Source organism: Kogia breviceps, chromosome 3 (assembly GCF_026419965.1).
Source record: "Kogia breviceps isolate mKogBre1 chromosome 3, mKogBre1 haplotype 1, whole genome shotgun sequence".
Classification (NCBI taxonomy): Eukaryota; Metazoa; Chordata; class Mammalia; order Artiodactyla; family Physeteridae; genus Kogia; species Kogia breviceps.
In genome coordinates this window covers 183,799,699-183,826,939 of record NC_081312.1, presented here as the reverse complement: position 1 = coordinate 183,826,939, position 27,241 = coordinate 183,799,699, and the positions used below count along the sequence as shown (strand labels likewise).

At 42.7% G+C, this 27,241-nt stretch overlaps 1 protein-coding gene and 1 pseudogene across 1 annotated transcript in view; both read left to right on the top strand.

Moving 5' to 3' along the window:
- ST8SIA6 (ST8 alpha-N-acetyl-neuraminide alpha-2,8-sialyltransferase 6) overlaps positions 1-27,241 on the top strand; it is a 127,962-nt gene that overhangs the window by 8,595 nt on the left and 92,126 nt on the right. The gene's annotated exons all lie outside the window — the stretch shown is intronic.
- On the top strand, positions 12,807-13,175 carry LOC131752081 (small ribosomal subunit protein eS26 pseudogene; annotated as a pseudogene).

The window sequence follows — 27,241 nt, the reverse complement described above, 5'->3', positions numbered from 1 at the left end:
AGTTAGAGAATCTTTTAATAAGTTTTATAACTTGGGAGGCTTTTTTTACATATGTTAATTTATTTATTGCATGCAGTAGAACTGATGAGGTAGGTATTATTCTAATTCCTTTTTTTTTTACTGAACTATAGTTGATTTATAATATTGTGTTAGTTTCAGGTGTATAGCAAAGTGATTCATATATATATATATATATCTTTTAAGATTCTTTTCCATTATAGGTTATTACAAGATATTGAATATAGTTCCCTGTGCTATACATTAAATCCTTGTTGTTTATCTATTTTATATATAGCGGTGTGTATCTGTTAATGCCATACTCCTAATTTATCCTTCCCGGGGGGCTTGTTTTTTAATTTATATATCCCCAAATGAGGAGTCCTTTCTCTGGCTTTGTGATCATAAGAAAGAATGCCTTAGAATCCTTAGTGGCTCCCACCAAGGGCTGAAAGATCCCTCTTCTTAGAGCGTCCACCAGATGAGAGGCTGAGCCATTTAGCCCTTAAACAAATGTCTGATTTTTAAAAAATTTGAATTGAAAAACAAATCTGGCAAAATACAGGTAACATAAATTTTACTTGTTTGACTTTTAAAATACTGGACCTTAAAGCTGTCTCTTGCTCCCATGTCTTGACCTCATGACTGTCAGAAAGTGTGTATATTCCTGAGTGATCTTAATCAACCTGGACTTCTGCAGCTGCCAGGGATGGTGGGTGACATATGTCACTGGAAATCCAGAAAGGGCCGGGCTCCTGGGGCTCTCCCCATATCTGCCACCCCCTTCACATCCCAGGGTGTGTGAGATGGCTGATTCCCTTTCTATCCCCTTCCATTCCCTCAGTGCTGCTTTATAAATGATAGGATATGATATGATATGACATGGTATGATATGGAAATGACATGATATGGTAATGGTATGGTATAGTATGATATGATATAGTGTGGAATGATGTGATATGGTATGGTATGATATGGTATGGTATGATATGGTAATGATATGCTATGCTATGATAATGATCTAATATATGGTATAGTATGATATGATATAGTGTGGAATGATGTGATATGGTATGGTATAATATGGTAATGATATGCTATGTTATGGTAATCTAATATATGGTATAGTATGACATGATATGCTATGATATGATGGTGGTATAATCTCAAGAGGCTGTAGAAAGACAGCAGTGCATAAGCACTGGTACCGCAGCACCCAGCCCAGCTCCTGCTGCCTCAGGAAGCAGGTCCTGCCTGTGTGGGAGCAGCCACCTGATTTTCTGGTTGGGGCAGAGGCTCTCCGTGCTCAGGTAAATAAAGATAAGGCAGTGGGAGGAAGATCAAAACCACTCTCACTTTTTTTCTCCCTAGACCTGCTCTGTTTCAGGGGTGAACATTTACATCAGCTGCTGGTAAATTTCTCCATGTGATGCCCTATTACTAATAACTTTTCCTCTCCCAACCTGACACATTTCTAAAGCAGCTATCTGTTGCCATCAAAATGTGTGGTTGTCATTGTGTGTAGGTTTGTGTACTTCCATAAGAATGTAAATAGTCTGGAAGAGGGAAAATCAGGCCATGTTGACTCCCCTACTGTCACACTGAGATCATAACTGCGAGCTTCAGAAAATTCAAGATGAGCGTGAACTAGAGGTTGTAAAAAAGAGGCTGTCGAGCTAAACATAACTCTGGAACAGCTGATTTTCACCCTTTTACCCCTTTCCTCTGCACCTCGCCCTCCAAGTAGATGGAGGTATAAATTTTACTTTTTTAAATTTTTAAATTTTACTTTTGAGAATTGGTATTTTTACTTTTTTGCTTTTAGAAGTAATGGTACTCTGTGTGTCCTGATTTTGAAAATTCGGTATGTTTTAAAGCTGCTTGGAGTCTGGTTGCTGGGTTCATTTGAAATGAGGCTTTACATCTTGCATTCTGCCTCCTTCCCTACTTCCTAAGCCTATGTGTTAATTGTGTTAATTGCAGCTCTTCTTTTAAAGGTATACAGGGGGTTCTCCTCCATTTCTGCACTTCTGGTGTTCCCTGTTTGAAAATGGATGTATAGACATTTTTTCAGTCCCTTAGTTCCCTGGTGCCTGTGTCACGTCTTTGGCTGCTCCGGTCTGGTGTAAGCTGCAGGGCGCAATTGTCCAGGGGGAGGCAACCCGGAGAGAGGGCTTCAGAACACAGCCTTTAGTCCCTGCCAGGCTTCTGTGGGCACATTGACATGTGGACAGCAAAGCCAGGGTGAACCTGCAAGACATGAAGAAACGTTCTGCTCTTTCCTTTGCTTTGTAGGGTAAGCGGATCAGGGTAGGGGATCAGGTGTTCAGGAAGAAATGGTGTGTGATTGGCCCAACTCTCCCTTCAGAGGTGGTGGGAGATGGAATTTAATTTTCTGTTTCCTGTCACTCCATTGCCTGCTTGACAGGGCCTCTCTTCACCAAGAGCCGCGGTGTTTCTTTTTATGGCTTCAGAGATGACATGAAGCAGCCAGCAGACAATACTGTTTGCACCCGGCGGTTCCATCACAGAGTAAATCAAGGTGGCCTTAGCGCTGTCTGGACTTGTGTATTAATTCACTGTGCCCGTCATAGACATATTCCTTGAACCAGCAGGCATTAGGATGAAGCAACAGAAAAAATGCCTGACTGCCTGGGGAAGGAATAAAGTTGTTTTTTTTTTTTTTTTTCCCAGGAGTTATAGAGAAGCACAAACATTCTGAAGGATTAGGTGCTAACAGAGGAAGTATTGAGAGGTGAGGCTAGGACACAGCAGAAGGGATGTGATGAGAAGAAAAGGAAATAAATATATCTCCTCATCTGCCAGGAGAAGTTACTCTTTTTAGAGCCACTAGCAGAAGCTGCTCTGTGGTTTCAGGGTGCAAAGGTTCTGCAACCTCTCATTTGGGGGCCGAAAAAGAGGCTCTTTAAAGAGCAATGATGCTTTCAGTAAACTTTAGGGAAGTGTTCTTGCATCCTGGTGTCTTGTTTCATGTCTCCTTTTGCCATTAAGAAGATGGTTATGGCTTTAGTATACTTACCTGTACTCAGTAAGAGAGTTAGCTTATCCAGGGCAGGTAAATCTATCTCGTCTGTACTTTCAGATTTAAAAGATTTTATTTTGTTCCACGAAGTACTAAGAATACATGCTGTAGATAATCAGTCAGTAATCTCTCAGGAACAGCCATATCCATGGGCATATCATTTCTAAAGATAATTTTATAGGGCATAACCTGAGCTTTTGAAATTATTGAAAAATTATTCCCATTATCTTGTTAGTTACAGTTCTTAGTTCTAAAACCACTAGAATTCTCTAACACATAATTTTTAAACTGTGGTATTCCAAAAAACTAAAGTTGTAGGTTGTAAAGACCATTAATTTTGAAATTGATTAAAATCTCTCACTGGTTCCTGGAATCTTAGTTGGATTCAAGTGGTACCCTCACGTGCTGTCTCAGGAGGATATACTCAACATTCCATATATTATTCTTTTTGAGATTATACCTCATTATTTCCTTACTCTGTGGGATATAATGTGTGATCCAAAATTTTGTGTCTGGAGTGTATTTCTTTTATACCATATGTGCTACTTTGTTATTTCAGGGAAACATCCGTATTTTACATGTTTATATTTGTCACCATAGCTTTACTATTTGCACACTAAGTTTGTGGGCACATTTTTGTGTTTTTGATTTGGGAGTTTATCCAATACTCCCTGTTTATTTTGGGGCTGCAAAATACTCATGTTTTCCATGTCTGGGGAATTTTATTCATGAGATAGGTTGAAGTTCGGTGAGGTCTGTGTCTTGTCTGTTTCTTTCACCACAGTTATCTGGAACCCGCAGTGTGTTAGGATTTGAGTCCTCTTGCCCTGTGTCCGTAGTGGTACTAGGTTTTTGAAGGTACATGTTACCATGTTGCATTGCAAGAGAGCCATTTAACGAGCTTCCCTTGGTAAAATACCAATGTTAGCAAAACCTGATTTATAATTGTGTGCTTGTGTGTGATTATATCAAATAAAATTTTGTAATTGGAGGATGGATTAAAACTGGAGGGTTGAAAACTCATCTGCAATCATTTCTTAAAGGGAGAACATATTGATACATTAAGAAATAATTCAGATAAGTAGACGGGAACTTTTATGATACTTGTACTCTTAGGAGAATTTTTTTCTAATAAAAAATTTAGAGATTAGTGATCATTTATCTCTGCAGTCCATCATAGAACTGCTGCTTCTGCGGGGTTTTGAGAACTCTTTGAAAATTCACAGAGCACTGGAAACTTTTCATAGAAATGTAACTTTAGGTAAATAATGATTTAAAAAAATGCATGGCCAAAGCAAAGATTTAGAGTTCCTCATATTTATGATGGACTTCTGATGGAAGATCCTTTTAAACCAAGATGCATATTCTAAGCTAGAAGGTCGCCACATAAAAATTGATTGTATAGTGTATGAACTACTCACATATGTGAACTATAGTCTGGTTTCTTAGTAAAGCTCTAGCAATCTGAAAAACGTGTAGATTTTACAGAATTTTGAACACTATAGGATTTCCTCCATTTTTCTCAAGAGTGGTGAGAATAAGACATGTATCACGTAGAGGGCTGGTGTTTGGGGTAGTTTCAAATGTGGAATTTTCAGGGTTTTTTTAATAAATGTAATTAATTTTGTAAATGTAATTTAGAAATCTATGAATTTTATTCAGTGTAACAGATTCTTTAAAATGAAACTTATTTAAATTAATTAACAAGTTTAGAGGCGGGACTTCCAGATGGTGGAGTGAGGGTGGTGTCTACATGCCCCTGGATCCTGGATCTCTACGTGCAAAAAAATGAGTTTAGACTCTTACCTGACACCATACACACAAAATTAACTCAACATGGGTCATAGCCTTAAGAGCTAAAACCATAAAGCTTCTAGAAGAAAACACAGAAAATTTTCGTGGCCTTGGATTAGGTAGAGTTCTTAGATACAACACCAGAAGTGTAATCAATAGAGGAAAAAATTGATAAATTATATTTTATTAGATTAAAAGCTTTTGTGCTTCCACGTACACCGCTAAAAATATTAAAAAGATAACTCACAGATTGGGAGAAAATATTTGTAAATTATATATCCAATAAAAGATTTGTATGCAGACTATATCAAGAGTGCTCACAAGAAGACAACTCAATTTAAAAATGGGCAGAAGATTTGAATAGACATTTCACCAAAGAAGATATACAGATGATAGAAATGGCCAATAAGCATATTAAAAAAATGTTTAACATCATTAGTCATTAGGGAGATACAGATCAAAGCCACAGTGAGGTCTCCACTTCACACCTTTTGTGATGGCTCTTCTAGTAGTTCCACCATGAGTGGGGCAGCTCCCTCCCGAAGCTCATGACAGTAGTCCTTGTTATGACCCAAGAAAGGGTTTATTACACAAAGTGGGATGTCCCGAGGTGGGGGAGGGGAGGAGGGTTCTCCAGGAAAAATTCAGGAACAGAGAGAAAGAGAGAGGGAGAGAATAGTGAGTACACAGGAGTTTTATAGACGCCTTATGAGTCCGCAGATAATCCTAAGACCTTGAAGCAATTTACATTTGAGGACTTATTACAAGAGTGACGAAAAATAAGTACCCCTTTGGCTCCAGGAGTTGTAATTTCTCATTTTTTCTTATTATGAAAGCCATGAGCTTTGCCATCCATCCTGAGTCCTGTAACAATCCCTCCTTCAAATTGCCATAATCAGTGGAGCCAGAGCTGACCTCCTATTGAAGAATGTTGGTGCTGGGAACAAAGTTAAGATCTTTCTTTCCTCATAGAAAGATGCACAGTGACAGAGAATGTCGAGCCTGTGTTTTACCGTTGAAAATACGTAAACGTGTGTCTGTGATACCACAGAGTAGGATGAGACCCACCATTACAGTTTAGAAGAAGGCACCAAGACATCTGTTTCCTACAAAGGGGGACCTGTAGTTAGCTAACCTTTAAAATGGTCATATCAGGGACAGGGGAGGGCAGCAGTCTCTGGCAGACAGCTTTCTTCAGGCGTATAGAATAGTCTGTTTAGGGGGGAAGGTCCCTTTTTTTATCTGCCTTCATCTGGGCTCCAGGTTTGAGAAAGGATGGCAGATTGGGCAGGTGTTATTAAGTGGGAAAGGGAATTCTCCTTGGGTTTAATAGATCTATAGGTGAGGAGTGTTCTCTTTTATGGCTAGAATGGGGATAAGAGGGACCCTTGTTATATTTTGGTAGGATGTCATAAGACTTAAAAGTCAAGAGTTCCAGGTAACTATGGCAGAGGGCAGAAGAGATTTATTTGGGAGATCACTTTCCATTTTGTAATAGTGTCTTTGAATAGGTCATATGTCTCTTTATTAGGACTCTTTATTAGGACTGCTGCCTGTAGACAATAGGAAGAATGGAATGCCCAGTGATGCCTGTTTTAAGACTCATGACTACACTGAGTGAGTAGCGTGTACCCCAGTCAGAGTGGATAATATCTGGGGACCCAAAGGGGACTAACAGAGTTCTGGTGAGACCTACAATAGTGGTGTCAGCAGTAGCATACTGGGAAGGATAAACCCAAAGTAGGCCCACATAAGTATTAATCACTGTGAGGCCATAGTGACTTATGTCCACAAACTGGGGCAACAGCTCAATACAGTCAATTTGCTAATGAATGAAGGGACATTTGCTCCTTGGTATAATCCTCATTGGCCACGATGCCAGGACAGAACAGGCCACAGAAATCTCATTGGGAGGCTAAAGTTTGGGTTACAGCCAGTGGCATTGGGATACCGTGGTGTTTGATACCATGTTTAAGAATCCAAGGTCCACAATGACTGGGCCCTTAGAGCCAAGGAAATGGGAGTGCTATATGAGTTTACTTAATACATATGAGCAAGTTGGTCAGCTATGGCATTAAAGTGAGCCTTTTCCACGGGACCTTTAGAATGAGCTGAGTCAGGGAGACTTTAGTATATTTATTCCCAGTGTGGAAGGCCCCATAGGGAACAATCCTGAATATGAAATCTAGTTTGTGCTTGTGGGTTAGACCAAACAGTGGACCCATTAGCTACCACCAAGGAGTCTGTAAAAATATGGACAATGAACATACATTTATTGAGGGACTCCCCCAGTGCCCATGTGACTGACCTTGTGGCCCATCCTTTATCTACCATGTCTTGGCCGTGGGATGGAAAGAAGTAGCTCTCTGGTGGATTCACATGGGATGGTGGTGCTCTTGTCCATAAAATAAATGGATTCCCTTTCTCCTGGACTCAGGGGACCTTGCAAGTGGCCTGTGGGGCCACTACCCGGGCCATCTTTCTCGGGCAAGGAGACTCCAGAAAGCATGAGAATTAGCGTGTAGAGTTTCCACAGTAAAGAAACCACCAGGTGCCACTGGTGGCATTGTTAGCTGGGTGGCTTTTGGGGTGGCCTCCAGGGCCTGTCATTGGGGTGACCTCCATTCCGATTGACCTGATTTTCTTGTGATTGCCTAAATAGATCTTAATGAAATGAGTAGATAGGATGTATGTTGCTTCCAGAAGCCAAATAGGCAAGTAGATGTTGGGCTTGAGAGTCTGGGAAGTAGGGTGATTGACTGGAGATGGTTTGGAGCAGCCTTCTGGGGACCAAACGATGCCCTCAAATTAAACTGAGGTGGTAGAGTCTTGGATCTTCTGGGTGCGGTGGCCCAAATGTGGTTAGTCAAAACCTGGACCACAGTTTGAAAGTCTTGTGAAATAACTTCATGAGTTTCTGGCCTCGGTAGAATATTGGCAGTCAAAGGCCATAGCTGGTGTTTGAGGACAGAGCAAACCCATGAAGGTCCCGTCTGCGTACATGGTGGGGAGATATATATATATATATATATATATATATATATATATATATATATATATATATATATATATATATTTTTGGCTATGCCCTGCAACATGTGGGATCTTACTTCCCCGACTAGGGATTGAACCTGTGCCCCTTGCAGTGGAAGTGTGGAGTCTTAACCTCTGGACCACCAGGGAAGTCCCCCATGATGGGGATATTGATGTAGCCCACAGGTAATTGAGTGAGGGTGTATCGGGGCACCTCATAGATAGATGCAAATTGTGACTGTGAAGCTGGAGAAATGGGGACAGAATAAACTATATTAGTGAGATCAGTAGCTCCAGGGATCTACCTCACAGAGGTTATCCTACCACCCCCACTCCCCGCCGATGACGTTCATAAGCTTTCTTGTCTAAGGAGTCTTACTCTCAATTGTCGGGGTTTGAGTTTTCACCCTGGGGCTTCTCTTTAGTGGCAGAATTAATTTGTGAATTTTCCTTTTTAAGGTTTAATAAGGTCGTGACATGTTGAAATGCTAGAGCATTAAGAAGGATTCATGGTCTCTGTCGATGACCTTTAAGAATGCATTAGCTTTTTGGTTTTTGTTTTTTTGATCTTTAGGAGGTGAGAAGATAAAGCTGGTTAACATTTGAGTTTTAGCTACTGGATTCCAAGGGCGAGTCCCTCTGTGCCTCTGAAGATCAGGATCTTTATAGCAAAATCAGGGGCAGGAACAGCTGCAGATGTACTTGGTGTTCTGAGTGTTCTAATTAACCATTTCGCGTCGGGGAATGAGCCTCAGCAGGCCACAGGGGGATAGCTCTGCATCCCAGCTCACCTGGGGGCCCCCCACTGGCTCACTGGGGCAGTGGTGGTGGTGGAATCATCGAGCACCATCACAGTTGTGCTGGCGGCGACAGACACAGGTGGGAGATGCGACTTGGAGACTGCTGGCAGTAGCCAGTGAATGGTGGAAGTGCAAGAGGTACAACTTTGAAAAAGAGTTTGAGGGGGACCTTCGAGATGGCAGAGGAGTAAGACGAGGAGATCACTTTCCTCCCCACAAATACATCAGAAATACATCTGCATGTGGAACAGCTCCTACAGAACACCTACTGAACGCTGGCAGAAGACCTCAGACTTCCCAAAAGGCAAGAAACTCCCCACGTACCTGGCTGTGTGGCTGAGAAGGTCTTGGTGCTCTGGCTGGGTGTCAGGCCTGAGCCTCCAAGGTGGGAGAGCCAAGTTCAGGACATTGGACCACCAGCGACCTCCCGGCCCCATGTAATATCAATTGGCGAGAGCTCTCGCCGAGATCTCCATCTCACCTCTAAGACCCAACTCCACTCAACAGCCAGCAAGCTCCAGTGCTGAAGGCCCCATGCCAAACAACTAGCAAGACAGGAATACAACCCCACCCGTTGGCAGAGAGGCCGCCTAAAATCATAATAAGTTCACAGACACCCCAAAACACACCACCGGACACGGTCCTGCCCACCAGAAAGACAAGGTCCAGCCTCATCCACCAGAACAAAGGCACCAGTCCCCTCCACCAGGAAGCCTATACAAAGTGAACCAATCTTACCCACTGGGGGCAGACACCAAAAACAACAGGAACTATGAACCTGCAGCCTGCAAAAAGGAGACCCCAAACACAGTAAGTTAAGCAAAATGAGAAGACAGAGGAATATGCAGCAGATGAAGGAGCAAAGTAAAAACCCACCAGACCAAACAAATGAAGAGGAAATAGGCAGTCTACCTGAAAAAGAATTCAGAGTAATGATAGTAAAGATGATCCAAAATCTTGGAAATAGAATGGAGAAAGTACAAGAAACGTTTAACAGGAACCTAGAAGAACTAAAGAGCAAACAAACAATGATGAACCACACAATGAATGAAATCAAAAATAGAAGGAATCACTAGCAGAATAACTGAGGCAGAAGAATGGATAAGTAACCTGGAAGATAAAATAGTGGAAATAACTACCACAGATCAGAATAAAGAAAAATGAATGAAAAGAATTGAGGACAGTCTCAGAGACCTCTGGGACAACATTAAACACACCACCATTCGAATTGTAGGGGTCCCAGAAGAAGAAGAGAAAAAGAAAGGGACTGAGAAAATATTTGAAGAGATTATAGTTGAAAACTTCCCTAATATGGAAAGGAAATAGTCAATCAAGTCCAGGAAGTGCAGAGAGTCCCATACAGGATAAATCCAAGGAGAAACACACCAAGACACATATTAATCAAACTACCAAAAATTAAATACAAAGAAAAAATATTGAAAGCAGCAAGGGAAAAACAACAAATAACATACAAGGGAATCCCCATAAGGTTAACAGCTGATCTTTCAGCAGAAACTCTGCAAGCCAGAAGGGGGTGGCAGGACATACTTAAAGTGATGAAAGCGAAAAACCTACAACCAAGATTACTCTACCCAGCAAGGATCTCATTCAGATTCGACAGAGAAATTAAAACCTTTACAGACGAGCAAAAGCTAAGAGAATTCAGCACCACTAAACCAGCTTTACAACAAATGCTAAAGGAACTTCTCTAGGCAGGAAACACAAGAGAAAGAAAACACCTACAATAACAAACTCAAAACAGTTAAGAAAATGGTAATAGGAACATATATATCAATAATTACCTTAAATGTAAATGGATTAAATGCTCTAACCAAAAGACATAGACTGGCTGAATGGATCCCAAAACAAAACCTGTATATATGCTGTCTACAAGAGACCCACTTCAGAGCTAAGGACATATACAGACTGAAAGTGAGGGGATGGAAAAAGATATTCCATGCAAATGGAAATCAAAAGAAAGCTGGAGTAGCAATTATCCTATCAGACAAAATAGACTTCAAAATAAAGACTATTACAAGAGACAAAGAAGGACACTACATAATGATCAAGGGATCAATCCAAGAAGAAGATATAACAATTGTAAATATTTATGCACCCAACATAGGAGCACCTCAATACATAAGGCAAATGCTAACAGCCATAGAAGGGGAAATCGACAGTAACACCATCATAGCAGGGGACTTTAATACCCCACTTTCACCAGTGGACAGATCATCCAAAGTGAAAATAAATAAGGAAACACAGCTTTGAATGATACATTAAACAAGACGGACTTAATTGATATTTATGGGACATTCCATCCAAAAACATCAGATTACACTTTCTTCTCAAGTGTATGCTTGAGATATGCTTATGGAACATTCTTCAGGACAGATCATATCTTGGGTCACAAATCAAGCCTTGGTAAATTTAAGAAAATTGAAATCGTATCAAGTATCTTTTCCAACTACAACGCTATGAGACCAGATATCAATTACAGGAAATAATCTGTTAAAAATACAAACACATGAAGGTGAAACAATACACTACTAAATAACTAAGGGATCACTGAAGAAATCAAAGAGGAAATCAAAATATACCTAGAAACAAATGACAATGAAAACACGATGACCCAAAACCTATGGGATGCAGCAAAAGCAGTTCTAAGAGGGAAGTTTATAGCAATACAATCCTACCTCAAGAAACGAGAAACACCTCAAATAAACAACCGAACCTTACACCTAAAGCAATTCGAGAAAGAAGAACCAAAAACCCCCAAAATTAGCAGAAGGAAAGAAATCATAAAGATCAGATCAGAAATAAATGAAGGAAACTAGCAAAGATCAATAAAACTAAAAGCTGGTTCTTTGAGAAGATAAACAAAATTGATAAACCATTAGCCAGACTCATCAAAAAAAAAAAGGGAGAAGACTCAAAACAGAATTAGAAATGAAAAAGAAGTAACAACTGATCCTGCAGAAATACAAAGGATCATGAGTGCTACATTTAGCTTTTTAATTAATTAATTTGTTTATTGGCTGTGTTGGGTCTTCGTTGCTGTGTGTTGGCTTTCTCTAGTTGCAGTGAGTGGGGGCTACTCTTTGAGCAGGAGCTACTCTTCATTGCGATGCTGACTTCTCATTGCAGTGGCTTCTCGTTGCGGAGCATGATCTCTAGACGTGCAGACTTCAGTAGGTGCGGCTCACAGGCTCTAGAGCGCAGGCTCAATAGTTGTGGCGCACGGGCTTAGTTGCTCCGAGGCATGTGGGGTCTTCCCGGACCAGGGCTTGAACCCACGTCCCCTGCATTGGCAGACAGATTCTTAACCAGTGCGCCACCAGGGAAGTCCCGAGCTTTCTTGAGACCCCAGGAGGCCTTTTGGGGCCTGGAGTTAGGTCAGGTTGGTTAGGTGCTCTCTCCCTTAGAGTCTGAGCCTGGCTTGGTGTCCAGGAAGTACTTCATTGCTCTCCATATTTCCTACCACTGAGGGAAGACTGATCTCCAGAGGGCCGAAGGAGAGAGTTGGTGGATTCAGTATACGGTTGCTAAAAAACCGATTTTCCAAAAAGAGTGAGGCATAGAGATTTTTTCATCTTGAGCCAATTTTTAAAGTTATATTAACATAATTTACATGTACTAAACTGCATATGTTTGAAGTATTACAAGTTAATAAGTTTTCACCTAGGTATGAACCTCAAAACCATCATCAGAGTTCTGATAATGCCCATATTTATTTACCTCATGTCCTATTATTATCTCTCTTTGCCCTTCCCACCTCTCCCGGTAACCATTGATGTACCTTCCCTTGGAATATATACGTTTGCATTTTCTTGAATTTATCTGATTGGAATCATAAAGTGTTTACTGGGTTTTTCTTCTGGTTTCTTTTGTTTCATAGGTATTTGAGATTCATCAGTGATATAAATGAATAGCTCATCTCTTTATTTTTTGATGAGTAGCATTCTTATCTGGGTGTACCACTGTTAGTTTACCCGTTCATCTGTTTATGCACGTTTAGGTTATTTCTAGGTTTTCACTCTCGAAAATAAAACTCTACTATATATATATATATATATATATATATATATATATATATATATATATATATATATATATATAAACAATATTTAAACCTCTCACACCTCCTCACTTCCAAGGTGACCAAGAAAAGAAGGAATAATGGTCATGCCGAAAAGGGACGCGGCCGCGTGCAACCTATTCGCTGCACCAGCTGTGCCGGATGCGTGCCCAGGGATAAGGCCATTAAGAAGTCCGTCCTTCGGAACATCGTAGAGGCCGCAGCCGTCGGAGACATTTCCAAAGTGAGCATTTTGGAAGCCTACGTGCTTCCCAAGCTGCGTGTGAAGCTGCATTACTGCGCGAGCGGTGCCATTCACAGCAACTTAGTCAGGAGTCGTTCTCGGGAAGTCCGGAAGCACCGAACAACACCTCCACCCCGATTTAGACCTGCGGGTGCTGCCCCACGACCTCCGCCAAAGCCCATGTAAGGAGCTAAGTCCTTAAAGACTGAAGAAATACCGTCCCCTGGGAAGACAATAAAGTGGAAATCATACTTTAAAAAAAAAAAAAAAAAAAAGGTAGGTACTGTCTACCTTTTTTTTTTTCAATTTTTCAGATCTTTTATTTGTTATGTGAAATTCACATTTTAAAACTGTGGATCGAGGCATGACAATCACAGTTCCTTGCCAGCACGGTAGCGTTACTGAGGTAGTACTCCTAGAGGAGGGAATGGTATGTGAAGTTCACAAAGTACACATTGACAGTTCTGTAACATAAACTCCAGAATTAGTAAATTGATTTTTAGATGAAAGTCAAAACACAATGGAGCACCATGTATTACTGTCATAAAAGCCTGCCTACAAAAAGCCCAAATCGATGGCGATGACGAGTTTTGAGTGGCAAAGAATTTAAAGGGGGACTAAAAGTCATGGTTTATTTGTTGAATGAAACCAGCCTTGGAATTTAAGAAAATCACATTTTAAAGTTGAAGCACAGTTATAAGAAACAGTATTTGGACATTTTCATTTTTGCTTATTCTCATTTTCAGCAATCATAAACATGTGAATCCAATCCCATCAGTACAAAACAGTTCCAAGAATATAATTCATGTCTCCAGTATTCCTATCAGAGCATTAAGGACCACCTGTAAATCGGCACGTCAGTTCTAACTGAAAACCGAAAACTGGATTAGGAAGAAGATAAATCTGAAAGTAAAATAATGGTTTCATACTTTGGCGGTTTAGAAAATTAAATAATTTTAAACCTCAACGGAAGAATGTGCTGTGAGGAAACAGTCCTAACAACAACAAATCAATATATGTTTTTCCACTTTTGCAATTCACTTTATTTGCTATTTTACAGCTTACATTTCCAAAGGCTTTACAATGTCATATTTTCTTGTTTTTTGATGCAATGCTTTAATAGTTCAATCAAGAGAGAGACCATATGATGCAATATTTAGCTCCTCCTTGAAGCTGGAACTCAGCAATTTGTTTCCTCTAGAGCTGCTGGGGTATTGCCTAAACTTTATAACATCTGCCTCGAATCCCTGTTACTTTGCAGGGGAACTTGGTTTTTTATCCCTCCCAGTTACATTCCAGTGATTTGTGAGAGGCTCTCCTGGACTCCAGTCCCTCTGGCTTGGGCATAGTGTGTTTTCTTTGGAGGCTGACACCAGTGCTTTGACAGCCATCCTGTCGTTTCAACTGGTAAACCACGGGGATGACACGCTCACATTCACCACCATTATTAGCTTGTGACAACTTGTATTTATTTCTGGTGGGCCAGACCGTCAGCTGGGGAGGGACAGAGCACTCAGGTGGCATCCTGATTATCCTTCCAGCCTTCCGATGAGACCTTCCTTTGGAAGATGTCAGAGGGCCCTGTGGACTCACTTCTTCAAGGAGGTACTCTGCCTCATCCATTTCGTCTTCAGCTTCCAACTCAAGAGTCTTCTGAATCCTCAGCCACCCCCTCAAGAACATCAGCGACACCAACTCCTGCCAGATCAGTATTCCACAGAACCAAGTCATTCGGAAGTCAGAGCTGAAAACGGATGCTGGGGAGGAGCGCTGAAGACCCCAGTGGATGGTGGAGCGCCGCCATCTGGCTTCACTTTTTGGACAAGTTCTCCCCGCCTCCAGGGGCAAAAGGATATGATGAGTTTTCTGGAAAGTTCTCACTGTTCGAGACTGGCCTGATTTGAAGAGCATATCCCAGCGCCAACAGTGACGTAAGCCTCTCTGTTTTACCCAAAGTCCTGCAAATGCTGAATTAATTTACAGTGACCGATCTTAACAGGTGTGCCCTGCCACCTCAGCTTTCATCTGCTTCTCTGCTTACTCCTGACGTTGAACCTTGAACCTTCCCTCTGAAGCGCTGTTAACTCAGCCCTGTGAAGGCCCCTTGGAGCCCCTTCCTCCCTGGCAGTGTCAGCTCTCGGTTCCGCTCCCTCTTTTCCTCCTGTATGAGTTCCTCTCCTAAGTGCAAGCCTTTCCCCAACTTCTGTTCTCGGCCATCTTTCCTCTCAAGATCCCGTGCACGTCCACGATTTCAGCTGTCTTCCTCTGGAGAGAGCAGTGCGGTCAAACAGAAGGTAACCGTCAGGTCGGAGACGAACATTCTGGGTTGAAGCCCAGCTTCCCGACTTCCTCCTTGTCTGCCTGGGTCAGGTCTGGCATCTTCTGTGCCTCAACTTCCACATCATTAAAGTGGGTTTGTACTGTCTAAAAAAAAAATTAAGTTTTGTTTTTTTTTTTAAATTTTGGCTGTGTTGGGTCTTTGTTGCTGCACGCAGGTTTTCTCTTGTTGTGGCGAGCGGGGGCTGCTCTTCGTTGTGGTGCGCGGGCTTCTCATTGCGGTGGTTTCTCTTGTTGTGGAGCATGGGCTCTAGGCATGCGGGCTCAGTAGTTGTGGCACGTGGGCTCAGTAGTTGTGGCACGTGGGCTCAGTAGTTGTGGTGCACGGGCTTAGTTGCTCCACAGCCTGTAGGATCTTCCCAGACGAGGGCTCGAACCCGTGTCCCCTGCCTTGGCAGGCGGATTCTTAACCACTGCGCCACCAGGGAAGCCCCCCCCCACCTTTTTTTTTTTTTTTTTTTGCGGAAGGACTCACATTTATTGGTTCAAATACATACCTAACATTTGCTAAACATGCATTTCACACTAATTGGTCACATTTCCACAGGTAGTCAATTCACAGAAAAGGGCCCATCCCTTGCCAGATGGCAGGGTGGGAGGTAGCAGAGGGCCTGGGTAGCAGAGCCCACCAATTATCACTTGGTCATGCAGGACTGATGGAGCCAGGTTGGCGGGCAGCCCTTGGCTGGCCCTTTGGGGACAAGGGCTCAGAGACATCTTGTTTACTCGACTCCTATACAGGACAGTGGGTAGAGGTGGGCCTCGGGTAGGTAGCCAGGGGCAGGCTGATGGATGCACGTGCCACCACAGCTCCTGAAGCTGGGGTCATGGGAGGTGGTGTTCCCTGTGCATTGGATCATAGGAAGGAGATGGAGGCCTCTTCAAGGGGGTGGCTAGTCCCTGGCTAGGCAGGTGGGAAGGACTCCCCAGACATGGCCCAGACATTACAACACAGCCGCAAGCCCCTATCGCAGGCCTGGGATGGCAACACAGACAAAAACACCAACACCCCAGGGCAGGCGGGGTTCCTTTCCCGACAGAAACATGGAAACAGAGCAGGACTTACAAGTATTCTTTTCCCACAAGCCTCCTCAGAGAGGAATAGACCAGGATGTCACTCAAGAGGTAGTTTTTTTTTCTTTTTCATGGAAATTTGAGTCAACGACATTATCACCTATTATAAGACATTTCAGAGAAACAAAAATTTTAACATTTTTTTTTAGATTAAACAGGCAAGTTTTATTCTCAAATGTAACAATTCTGCAACAACTCAGTAGTAGTGTAGTATTACTGCCTATTTTAAAGTCTTTCAGGGCTTCCCAGGTGGCGCAGTGGCTGAGAGTCCGCCTGCCGATGCAGGGGACGCGGGTTCGCGCCCCGGTCCGGGAGGATCCCACGTGCCGCGGAGCGGCTGGGCCCGTGAGCCATGGCCGCTGGGCCTGCGCGTCCGGAGCCTGTGCTCCGCAACGGGGAGAGGCCACAGCAGTGAGAGGCCCGCGTACCGCAAAAAAAAAAAAAAAGTCTTTCAGAGCTTTGGGTAGACGGCATCTTAGGCAGCCAAGTATAAAGAACTATTTTTCTGATCTTAAGTGCCAGTTATATCACCAATTTTCACACAAAATGGTTTTTAAAAAAATTTTTATTTCTCCTACTGCAGTTAAAGGGCCATTGCTGGTCAGTGAAGAGGGAATGTTTGGCTCTCCCTTCAAGGTGTTAATCAAAGTGATGTAAAGTAAATAAAAATAGCAGCCCCATAATTCTGCATGGCATTGCATGCAAGCTAAGGACAATATGAGTAAATTAAAGAAACGTGCACTCAGTTACTCAAATCCTGTTTCCTCTTTGGAGTTACAAAGGCAGCAGTTACTATCTAGCTAGTGTCTAATATTGCACTTTTGGAGCATAAACAAAGCTAAACACAGAGTGTTAAACACTGACAGCATCAACACCTGTTCTCACCACATCAGTGTTTACCTCTCAGTCTAGACTGCTGACTATAACCCTATGCTTTTAAAAGTTTTAATTATTTGACAGTTAAGGCATTAGAGGAAACGTTTTAAGACTATCTTAAATTATACAAGCATTCACTTTAGTTAGTATATTGCTTTCTCAAATACACTGTTCAAATATCTCATTTTTGTGACATTAAAAACTATGGGAAAAGAAACAAAACAAAGAACTATGGAATTGCTTTTTAAAGTCCAAACCATCAATAATGGGAATAGTACAATAGTACTATTATTATTAATAGTACAATATTTTTTATGTATACAATACATATAAAGCCACAATATTCAATTACAATTCAAACTAGAAATTACTAACTACACGTAGCTGCTTCATTTTTGGTTTTACATTTTGGCCCCTAGTTCATTCCTATTTACAAATGATGCCTACTGAGAAAAAAAATCCAACTTCTTAACTATGTATGTTTTATGGTGGATGTGCCATTTCTTCTCACTTTTTTTTTTCTATTAAAAAAAGAACACAGAGAATAACAACTGTTTTTGAGGATGGGGAAAAATTCAAACCCTTGTACACCCTTGCTAGGATTATAAAATGCAGCAGCCACTATGGGAAACATGTGGCAGATCCTCAAAAAATTGAAACTAGAACTGCCATATGGCCAAGTCATCCAAATTCTAGGTACGAATGGAAAGCAAAGACTTGATGAGATATTTGCAAACTCTGTTCACAGCAGCACTATTTCCAACAGTGAAGAGGTGGAAGCAACACAGATGTTGATCTTCAGATGAATATGCAAAATACGGTGGAAACTCACAATGGAGCGTTATTTACCCTTTAAAGGGAACTCCTGTTGTATGGAACAACATGGGTGAAACTTGAGGACAGTATGCCAGTGAAATAAACCACTCATACACAAAAAGTGCTTTAGAATCCCACACACATGTGGTATGTAAAGTGGTCAGATATATAGACTATCAAAGTAAAATGGTGAATACTAGTGGCTAGAGAGAGAGAAATAATAAAGACTTGTTTTTTAAAGGATGTAGAGATCAGTTTTATAAGATGGAAAAAGTTCTGCAGATCTATCACATAACAACAAGAATATACTGGACACTACTGACCAGTACAACAAAAACTGGTTATATAGTACATTTTATGACTATTTTCAACTACAAAATTTTTGTAAAGTGTAGTTTTAAAAATTATTTATTTATTTATTTTTGGCTGCATTGGGTCTTCGTTGCTGCGCACAGGCTTTCTCTAGTTGCGGCGAGCAGGGACTACTCTTCATTGCGGTGCGCGGACTTCTTACTGCGGTGGCTTCTCTTGTTGGGGAACGCAGGCTCTAGGCGCACGGGCTTCAGTAGTTGTGGCACGTGGGCTCAGTAGTTGTGGCACACAGGCTTAGTTGCTCTGCAGCATGTGGGATCTTCCCGGACCAGGGATCGAACCCATGTTCCCTGCATTGGTAGGCGGATTCTTGACCACTGTGCCACCAGGCAAGTCCCATAAATGAGTTTTTAAAAGTTGATTTTTCTGAACTTCACTGACCTTCATGGCTGTGGATTATCCTGAAATCCATAAAAGTCCTGGCAGCATTTCCTCTAAGCTCAGAACACTGTGGTGAGGTAATAACAACCATACCATTGCTACTTATGCAACAGGACTCTAGAGTTGAGCATAATAGGGGCAGGAGGTGGTAGGGGAATCACCTCTTCTGCCTTCTTAGTTTGCACAGTAAAGTGGAAAATCCCGGGCTCAAATCCAGGACAGTCTGACTAGAGCCCACTTCAACCACTGAACTACAGTGATTTGTTTACACGTCTTATTTAAGTCCATGTAAGTCAATTGAGAATCATGTAGTACCTTTGTCCTACTGGCGCAGCCCAGCGCAGAGTAACGCCAGGTGAGGAGCGTACCCGCGCAGCCCAGCACCTTCCGGCATTCTCAGGACCAGGCGCTCGCTGCTGCCCTTGTTCTGGATGCTGAGCAAAACACAGGCACCCCTGCCTCCTACACACTTCTCATCTTTCCCATTGGAGGAGGTCCCCTGTAGATCCAGGCTGGGCCTTACAGGCTGTCCGGTTGGAGAGTCAGTTGTGGGTTGAGCCCCACCTCACCTCTTTCCTGCTGTCAACTGGGGTAGGTAAACAGCAGATGGTCATCAGAGCAGCTAAAGCCTCAGTTTCCTTAACTGTTAAAGAGAAAATTTTTGATGGAGCTCATCCGCCAGTAGCTTCCTGAAAAAGGATGCATAAAGTGTTACAGTGAAGGACCTTTTCCAAGACACTCAATGATGACAGTTGCCAAGTCCTGTAAGTAGGTCCTGGGTGAGGAAGCCTTGACTCATTGGACATAGCAGCATTGCCGGATGCCTGGTACATTTAAGAAACCTGACTGCATAAGAAGCACTCTACATGGGCATGGTATGTTACCTGGAATCAGAGAACTAAATGATCCCGACTTTTCTTGATTTTAAATGGTAAAAAGTCTAACTGCTTTTTGTAGTTAGACTTAGTACTCTGTACTAAGTTAGTACTCTGTACTAATGATGGTCAGCTATTTTTATTTGTATTATTAATATTCACAACTTATTGCCTAATTAAATATTTAAAAGTTCTAGTGCTAATTCTGGTGTTAAAAACTTTAAAAATCTCTATAAATCTGGGTTTGAGACAATTGATAGTAATTGACTTTCTTTGTTAGAACCAATTGCCAAGTAATAAAATTCACTTTTCAAAACAAAACAAAAAAAAAAAATCAAGAGGTTTAAATCTTGGTGATAACGCAATTGTTTATAGAAGCAACTATATGCCAATAAAATGGACAACCTGGAAGAAATGGACAAATTCTTAGAAATGCGCAAGCTGCCGAGACAGAACCAGGAAGAATTAGACAATATAAACATACCAATCACAAGCACTCAAATTGAGACTGTGATTAACAATCTGCCAACAAACAAAATCCCAGGACCAGATGGCTTCAAAGGAAAATTCTATCAAACATTTAGAGAAGAGCTAACACCTATCCTTCTCAAACTCTTCCAAAATACAGCAGAGGGAGGAACACTCCAAAACTCATTCTGCGAGGCCACCATCACCCTGATACCAAAACCAAACAAAGATATCACAAAGAAAGAAAACTATAGTCCAATATCACTGATGAACATAGATGCAAAAATCCTCAACAAGATCCTAGCAAACAGAATCCAACAGCACATTAAAAGGATCATACACCATGATCAAGTGGGGTTTATCCCAGGAATGCAAGGATTCTTCAATATATGCAAATCAATCAATGTGTTAAGCCATATTAACAAATTGAAGGAGAAAAACTATATGATCATCTCAATAGAATGCAGAAAAAGCTTTTGACAAAATTCAACACCCGTTTATGATAAAAGCCCTCCAGAAAATAGGCACAGAGGGAACTTACCTCAACATACTAAAGGCCATATATGACAAACCCACAGCCAACATCGTTCTCAATGGTGAAAAACTGAAACCATTTCCTCTAAGATCAGGAACAAGACAAGATTGCCCACTCTCACCACTGTTATTCGACATAGTTTTGGAAGCTTTAGCCACAGCAGTCAGGGACGAAAAAGAAACAAAAGGAATCCAAATCGGAAAGAAGTAAAACTGTCACTGTTTGCAGATGAGATGATAGTATACATAGAGAATCCTAAAGATGCTACCAGAAAACTACTAGAGCTAATCAATGAATTTGGCAGAGTATCAGGATACAAAATTGATGCACAGAATCTCTTGCATTCCTATACACTAATGATGAAAAATCTGGAAGAGAAATTAAGGAAACACTCTCATTTACCACTGCAACAAAAAGAATAAAATACCTAGGAATAAACCTACCTAAGGAGACAAAAGACCTGTATGCAGAAAACTGTAAGACACTGATGAAAGAAATTAAAGATGATACAAAGAGATGGAGAAATATACCATGTTCTTGGATTGGAAGAATCAACCTTGTGAAAATGACTCTACTACCCAAAGCAATCTACAGATTCAATGCAATCCCTATCAAACTACCAATGGCATCTTTCGCAGAACTAGAGCAAAAAATTTCATAATTTGTATGGAAACACAAATGATCCCAAATAGCCAAAGCAATCTTGAGAAAGAAAAATGGAGCTGGAGGAATCAGGCTCCCTGACTTCAGACTGTACTACAAAGCTACAGTAATCAAAATAGTATGGTACTGGCACAAAAACAGAAATATAGATCAGTGGAACAGGATAGAAAGCCCAGAGATAAAACAAATACCATACGCTAACACATATATATAGAATCTTAAAAAAAATGGTTCTGAAGAAACTAGGGGCAGGACAGGAATAAAGGTGCAGACGTAGAGAATGGACTTGAGGACATGGGGAGAAGGAAGGGTAAGCTGGGACGAAGTGAGAGTGGCATGAACATATATACACTACCAAATGTAAAATAGGTAGTGGGAAGCAACTGCATAGCACAGGGTGGTCAGCTTGGTGCTTTGTGACCACCTAGAGGGGTGGGATAGGGAGGGTGGGAGGGAGACGCAAGAGGGAGGAGATATGGGGATATATGTACATGTATAGCTGATTCACTTTGTTATAAAGCAGAAACTAACACACCATTGTAAAGCAATTATACTCCAATAAAGATGTTTAAAGAAAAAAAAGAAAAAGTTTGACAGTTTCTTAGAAAGTTCAACATAAACTTGCCATATTACCCAGGAGTTTGACTCCTATGTATTTACCCAAGATCAATAAAAACATAGGTTCACACAAATGACTTGTATGTCATTGTTTTTAGCAACATTATTTATAATATTCAAACAATGGAAACAATCCACATGTCCATCAGCTGGTGAAAAGATAAACAAAACAGTTCATCTGTACATGAAATACTATTCAGCAATAAGAAGGAATGAAATACGAATATAATATAATATGCTACAACACAGACTAACCTCAAAAACATTATGCTAAGTGGAAGAAGCCATACACAAAATAACATATGAAACAGACACAGGTAGAACAGTGGTTACCTGGGGTGGAAAGTGGGGTAGAAATTAGCTACAAGGAAACTTTTGGGGGTGATGGATACATTCTAAAAGCAGGATTTGGTGATGGTTGTGTAGATCTATACAGTTACTAAATATCATTAAATTGTGCACTTGAGTTTTTTATGTTCAGGAAACTTTGTGAGAATGTACATGTTTTCATCCACAGTGTTTTGCGCTATGTGTAAACTTTATGTAGTGTGTGTGTCTACCTGAGTGGAAGCTGACGCATGTAAATAATGCTGTACTGTTGGAATGTGCAGAGGATTTAAGTATTTCTAAAGAGCACCAAGTTTAAAAAGTCTTCTTAGGTAATCTATGTAGTTACCCACAACATTGAGAAATAGACAGATGTGCAAAGTTCCCCCTTAGTGATGGGGGGTGTGTGTCAGAGGTATAAACTATTGGGTATAAAATAGGCTACAAGGATGTGTTGTACAGCACAGGGAATATAGCCAGTATTTTGTAATAACTGTAAATGGAGTGTAACCTTTAAAAATTGAATAAAAAGTAAATTAAATAAATTAACAAAAATACTCCAGAGTTTCCCCCATTAGCATTCAGATTTCCTACACTTTTTTCATGTTTTCTAAATAGTTCGTCAGGTTTGAAATGCTGTTTATTTAAGATAGAGAATAATCACCCAGATGTGAGTATGTATGATGCGTGGGTTGTTGTATTAAGCTCCACAAAATCAAGGAGGATTTTTTTAAAATTATAGAACAGCAATTATTGGGCTGCTCCCAGGTGCTGGTCTTAGCAGCTTTATCTGTACGACTTCGCTGAATTCTCACAGGGACACTGTCCTGTAGGACTCTTGCTATTCTTGTACAGAAGGAGACACTGAGACCAGAGGGCTTAGTCACTTGTCCCAGGCCGCATAGCCAAGAGGGGCAGCTGATGGACCTCGGAGCCTGTGCTCCAGGTGGAGAAACAGGGGCTGGTCACACTGCGTCCCATGTTGAATGCAGGGTGATCTCTCCAGACATTTAGGGGGCCGTGGGAGGAAATGTCAGGGAGTGGTCATGAACGACTGAGACATGTGGGGACGAAGGGCCATGGGGACATGTGGGGGTAAGAGCCTAGAAGGCAGGGGGCAGCCCAGAGGGGACCATTGAATCCCTCCAGACCACAAAGGCAGAGTAATGAACAAGGATGCAGGGTAGACCAAGCATGGAGAGTGCGGCTTTAACAGCTAGCCAGAGGCCCATGTCCCTGTGCTCCAGGATGCTAATCCAGGCCCCAGCATGCTAATCCAGGCCCCAGCATGCTAATCCAGGGCCCACAATGCTAATCCAGGCCCCAGGATGCTAATCCAGACCCCACGATGCTAATCCAGACCCCAGGATGCTAATCCAGACCCCACGATGCTAATCCAGACCCCACGATGCTAATCCAGGCCCCAACGTGCTAATCCAGGGCCCACGATGCTAATCCAGGCCGCAGCGTGCTAATCCAGGCCACTCTTGAAAGGAACCCGCCCTCCCCCAAGAGCTTGTTCAGCGTGGAGTCCTCACCTTCTCTCTGGATGGGAGATTAGAGCCAGTTCAGTCTGTGTGGGTGAGCAGAGAGTCTGTGCCGACCTCAGGGACCGAGGCTGTCTTCCGGTGGCCACCTCCAGAAAGTAGCCCTCTCAGCTTACAAGGAAAACCACAAACCAGGTCATAGAAAGTACACTGAGACTCCACGATTTACTTGACCCAAGTGGGAGCTAACCAACGCGGATAGCTTACTTCTCAGGTTGACTTAATACGAGTGTGTGTGTGTGTGTGTGTGTGTGTGTGTGTGTGTCTGCCCTGGTGTCATAGGCACAGATCTTCCCTTTGTTGCCACCCGGTAGACCGTGTTGGTGAGATCGTACTGTACATTGAGGAAGATCCAAGGAACACACACCCCCACCACCTCACCACGAATTTCATTAATAACAAGTCTCCTAAGAATGAATTTGTATCCAAATGATTCTCTCCTGACTCACTCACAAAAATATTTCAAAGAATGTTTTGAAGATTTGAAAATATTCTTCCTAGCGGTACAGCTTCTGGCACCCGGTTGAAGGTTCTTAATGGCTTCATTCTTCATTCATTCTGCTGGCTCCACCCAGCAGATATTCACGCTGTAGGAAACTTCTGCTCTTATCTCAGAGCTGGATGGATATGCAGGTGGTACCTAATTTGATTCGGACGAAAACAGCCTGCTTTCCGTAGGGAGCAGTTGCTAAGTCCAGTTCAGCGTCTGTGGCAAAGCACATCAGTCCTCTAATTCCAGGTGTTTTCTGAGGCTCCACTTTGGTCAACCAGGGGTCCCGGATCTGTGACAAGCCCTGAGTAAGCATCAGTCACTGCTCTCAAGTAGTCCTCAGCCAAGGGGGGACGGCAGCCACCTGTGATGGCCATCCAGTGTAAGTGCTGTCATGGAAACGTGTCCAGGGCAGCGTGGCAGCCCAGGGATGGTTGGACAGGTGAGGGTGCCCGCGTGGAGTCTTGAAGCCCAAGTAGAAATCCCACGAGCAGGCCAAGAGCGAAGAAGACATTCACGACATGTGTGAAGGCTTGGGGGTGTACGAACGAGATGTCTTTGTGAAGCTGAAACTCCTTTGGGGAGGCTGGCCCCGGGGGTATGAGCCGAGGAGTGGTGGGCCAATGCTGGAAAGCTGGTGTCTGCTGGCCTGTGGGCAGCGTACCGTCCGTCCTTAACCATTAACGTCTCCCTCCTGGTGGGGCTTTCCGTCTCTGCAGAACAGCTCGGAGATACCGTGAAGTGTATCCCTTGAGGGGGAACCAGGACCCTGCCCCAAGGCTGCACTGTTGTTTCTTTTTTTTTTTTTATTTTTTTTTTTTTTTGCGTTATGCGGGCCTCTCACTGTTGTGGCCTCTCCCGTTGCGGAGCACAGGCTCCGGACGCGCAGGCGCAGCGGCCACGGCTCACGGGCTTAGTTGCTCCGCGGCGTGTGGGATCCTCCCAGACCAGGGCACGAACCCGTGTCTCCTGCATCGGCAGGCGGACTCTCAACCACTGCGCCACCAGGGAAGCCCTGCACTGTTGTTTCTTGACGGCTCCTCCCTTGTCCCTGCATCCCCTCCCTTCGCTGATGAGCAACTGCTTGAACCTGCTCCTTGGAACCCAGGGAAGGTCATGGAGGCTGAATGAAGCCTGTTTTCTGTAATCAAAGAAATGGGGGACACAGAAAGGCTTTCGTGCCCAGGGACCCCAGAGGGTCCTGCTCGGTATCAGGAGGACCACTGCCCCGGCCCCCTGCCCTGCCTCCCAGGGACACCAGAGGTGGTTACCTGATGGAGCAGGTGCCTGCACTGTGGGGGCCTTGCCTGGCGCCAGGGGCCCAGCATCTGTGCGGTTGGGGTCGATTGTGAACACCACCCCCCCAACCCCGTGCACATGATGGAGTGAAAGGGGGAGGAACTGAGAAACAGGCAGGAGACCATCAGGGCCTGACCTGAAACCCACGTGATGGGAGTGGACGGAAACGTAAGGAGAAACGTGAGACGTTTGGATCCTCAGGTGTTGGTGATTGACTAGAATTGGGGGGTGAAAGGAACCCGGGCCGGGTCACGGGTGTGTGTGGTTATGGACCGTATTAGTCTGCTATGGCTGGTGTAACAGAGTACCACAGACTGAGTGGCTTGAACAACAGACATTTATTTTCTCATGCTCTTTTTAATTGAATTTAGTTCTGGAGGCTAGAAACCCGAGATCAGACTTGGCAGGGTTGTTTTGCTCTGAGGGTTGTGAGGGAAGGGTCTGTTCCGGGTCTCTCTCCTTGGCTTTAGGTGCCCGTCTCCCCTGTGTGCCAGTTTCTTCTTCTTGGAGAGACACGGGTCATGCTGGATTAGGGTCCACCTCACTGGCCTCAGTTTCACTTAATTACCGCTTCAAAGGCCCATCTCCAAGTAAGGTAACATTCTGAGGTGCTAGGCAGGACTTCAGCATGTGAATTTGTGGGTGTGGGGACACAATTCAGCCCATAACGCGGAGACGTAGACAAAGCTGTGAGCAGTGTAAAGTGTGAAGTGGTTCATTCTGAGGAATCGTGTAACGAGGTTTGCCTGCGCTCCCAGTGACCGGAGTGGGCGTGTGTTATTTGTGAGGAGGGAGGGCCTCTTCCAGGAAAAGAATCCCCTGACCTAAATGGAGGCAGCGGGTCTTTTTTTTTTTTTCCAATTTTTTTTTAAATTGGAGTACAGTTGATTTACAATGTTAATTACTGCTGTACAGCAAGATGATTCAGTTATACATATATATATATATACATTCTTTTTTTAATATTCTTTCCTATTATGATTTACCAGAGGATATTGAATATAGTTTTCTGTGCTCTACAGTAGGACCTTGTTTATCCATTCTCTATATAAAAGCTTACATCTGCTCACCCCAACCTCCCACTCCATCCCTCCCCCAACCCCCTCCCCTTTGGCAAGCACCAGTCTGTGCTCTATGTCTGTGAGTCTATTTCTGTTTCATAGATAGGTGCATTTGGGTCATATTTTAGATTCCACATGTAAGTGATATCATATGGTATTTGTCTTTCTCTTTCTGACTTATTTCACTTAGTATGATAATCTCTAGTTGCATCCATGTGGCTGCAAATGGCGTTATTTCACTCTTTTTTATGGCTGAGTAGTATTCCATCGTGTATATGTACCACATCTTCTTTATCCATTAATCTATTGATGGACATTTAAGTTGTTTCCGTGTCTTGGCTATTGTGAACAGTACTGCTATGAACATAGGGGCGCGTGTATCTTTTTGAATTATAGTTTGTCTGGATGTATGCCCAGGAGTGGGATTGCTGGATCATAGAGGCAGCAGGCCTTAACATAGTTCTGGAAATTTAGAGTTTCTCAAAGTGAGTGCAATTCCTCTGGCTTCTCATA